General features: G+C 50.9%; 1 pseudogene; it reads right to left on the reverse strand.

Annotated features, from left to right (window-relative positions):
- Positions 1-669: 669 nt before the first annotated feature.
- Positions 670-1,606, reverse strand: LOC146584010 (olfactory receptor 14A16-like; annotated as a pseudogene).
- Between the last annotated feature and the right edge of the window lie 1,148 nt (positions 1,607-2,754).

A 2,754-nucleotide genomic window follows, 5' to 3' on the forward strand; every position in this document is an offset into this window, starting at 1 on the left:
AGGCTCTCTTCCCTGTTCCTGCAGGGTCCACACTGCCCCTCATCAGAYTGCAGAGCTCTCACTAGCCTTGGTTTTACCCTCTACCTTTGGATGACTGCCCTATATTTTGTGAAGCTCCATTCTCTGCTCACCCCAAGGCACATGGTGCCCCTGGAGATGCCCTGTGCTCTCCTGGGGGCTGCATGCTSTCTTTGGGAAGCACAGGCCTCTGTCTCCCAGCCTGTCACACTGGAGATAGTAGGGCCTGACCATTCATCACCCCCAGGAGCACTGGGCACTCACAGATGAGAGCTGACTCTGGTCCTCATTCTTAACACATCGCTGATAAGCTCATCACCTTGAGATAAGTTCATCACCCTGGATGGCCCTGGAAAAGCAACAAGTCTTCTCAACGTGAAAGGCCTTGAGCACATTTTAGACTGCAGCTTTGGAAGGAGAGCACAACCTTCAAGCACTGCACTGAGGAAATCTTGTTTTGAGTGAAGCCAAGTCTGACACTGTGGCAGGCACATTTAAAGCAGGGTATTTCAGCCAGACAGAGTTCGTGCCACTGGAGAAGGGATGAATTCAAACACTTCTGCACAAACATGATTATCACAGAGAGACTGCCCAAAGCACAGGAGCTGTTTCAGAGAAATTAGAAGCCAACTGTGAAGGGGGATGGGCAGCTTACTTCTTCTGAACTAGGACCAGCTGAATCAGTTTGTTCAGTGCATCTCTGAGCTCCCTGTTCCTCATGCTGTAGATGAGGGGGTTCAGCGTTGGAGGCACCACTGCATACAGAACAGCCAGCTCTAGGTCCAGAGATGGGGAGAAGACAGAGGAGGGTTTCAGACAGGCAAACATGCCAGTGCTGATGTACAGGGAGACCACAAGAAGGTGTGGGAGGCACATGGAGAAGGCTTTGTGTCGGCCCTGCTCAGAGGGGATCCTCAACACAGCAGTGAAGATCTGCATGTAGGACAGCACAATGAAAACAAAGCAGCCAAAGATTAAGCAGGCAGATTAAGTAACCACAATAAGCCCAACTTCCCTGAGGTAGGATTCTGAGCAGGAAAGCTTGAGGATCTGGGGAATTTCACAGAAGAACTGGTCCACTCTGTTGCCTTGGCAGAGAGGTGTTGAAAAAGCATTTCCAGTGTGCGGGAGAGCATTGAGGAAACCACTGGCCCAGGCAGCTGCTGCCATTCTGACACAAGCTCTGCTGTCCATGATGGTCTAGTAGTGCAGGGGTCTGCAGACAGCAACAAAGCGGTCATAGGCCATGATTGTAAGAAGAGAACACTCCAACTGAAAATGAAAACATGAAGAACTGAGTTGCACATCCCAAGAAGGAAATGRCCCTGGTGTTCCAGAGGGAATTGGCCATGGATTTGGGGACAGTGGTGGAGATGGAGCTGATGTCAAYGAGGCAGAGATTGAGGAGGAAGAAATACATGGGAGTGTGCAGGTGGTGGTCGCAGGCTATGGTTGTGATGATGAGGCCATKGGCCAGGAGGGCAGCCAGGTAGATGCCCAGGAAGAGGGAGAAGTGCAAGAGCTGCCGCTCCCATGTGTCTGCAAATGGTAGGAGAAGGAACTCATTGAGGGAGCTGCCGTTGGACATNGCTCCCATGTGTCTGCAAATGGTAGGAGAAGGAACTCATTGAGGGAGCTGCCGTTGGACATYTGCTCTGCCGTGGTTCAGGGCACTGTCCAAGGGGGAAAAGACATTGATAAGTTAGAACAGGCTTCTCTGAGCAAAACCCGCTCCACTCCTCGTAGTACTCCCCATACTTTCTCTCCCCTCTGCCTTCATTCACTGCCCTTTCCTGCTCACTGTTTCATGCTGAGCATGCAGTGCCAGGACCTCTGTCCATAGGCTCCACAGGAGTCGGCTCTGCTCTGTTCASATGTGCAAATGGAGGTGTCAGACTGCTTTGTGTGTTTGGTGGGGATAACTGGGAATGGGCACCATGAGCTGAGTGGTGAGGACTTTCCAGATGTCTCTGTCACAGTGGGATAGACCCTGTCCTCATGTCAGTTGACTATCGTCACTCCTTCTCCAGGCACTGTAGTGGCAGTGGGAAGCGACTTGCTCTGAGGTACACATCCTGCAGCAGATTACATCCCCCTGTTCTGAGGAAAGACTGAGAGCATTTAAACACTAATTTTCTCCAGAAAATGGGCTGCAGTGGAGGGGTCTGTTTCTATATTTCCTGAGTTTTCAGATGCCTCCATCACACCATGGGAACATTCTTTGATGGGGCAGACATCTTTGGCGTTACAGGTGCTCTCAGCCTGAGCTCTTGCCCATCCCAAGGGGAAGAAGGAGCTCATGAGGACTTTGTACAAAGTTACGGGATCTAGTCTGTCTAGGAGTCTTGCCCCTCGCTGCCCTGTGTTCACACCTCCCTCAGCTAGAGGACAGTCACACTCACAAATTACTCTGTGAAAGAAATGAGATGGAGTTGAGAGTGGAGGAGTTCATTTTCAAAGTGAAGATTTCCAAATCCTTCTCTCTCAGCCCACATATGGAGAGAGTGCTCTTCAGAGCATTTGATGAGGTTTCTGACTCTCAGCTATCACACATACGATACAGGAGAGCTGTGATCTTCTGGAGGGCAGTTTGCAGACTGGCAGAACACCCTAGAGAGACAGTCAAGAGGGCTAACGATGGAGCTTCTCCTTACAGGAGAGTCAGATCACTCCCCCACCAGACGAGATGTACTGCCACCTAGGAAAGTGGAAGGGGACATGGACACATCTCCCTGC

This window comes from Rhea americana, unplaced genomic scaffold, assembly GCF_003343005.1.
Source record: "Rhea americana isolate MKP2758 unplaced genomic scaffold, rheAme1 scaffold_980, whole genome shotgun sequence".
Taxonomy (NCBI): domain Eukaryota; kingdom Metazoa; phylum Chordata; class Aves; order Rheiformes; family Rheidae; genus Rhea; species Rhea americana.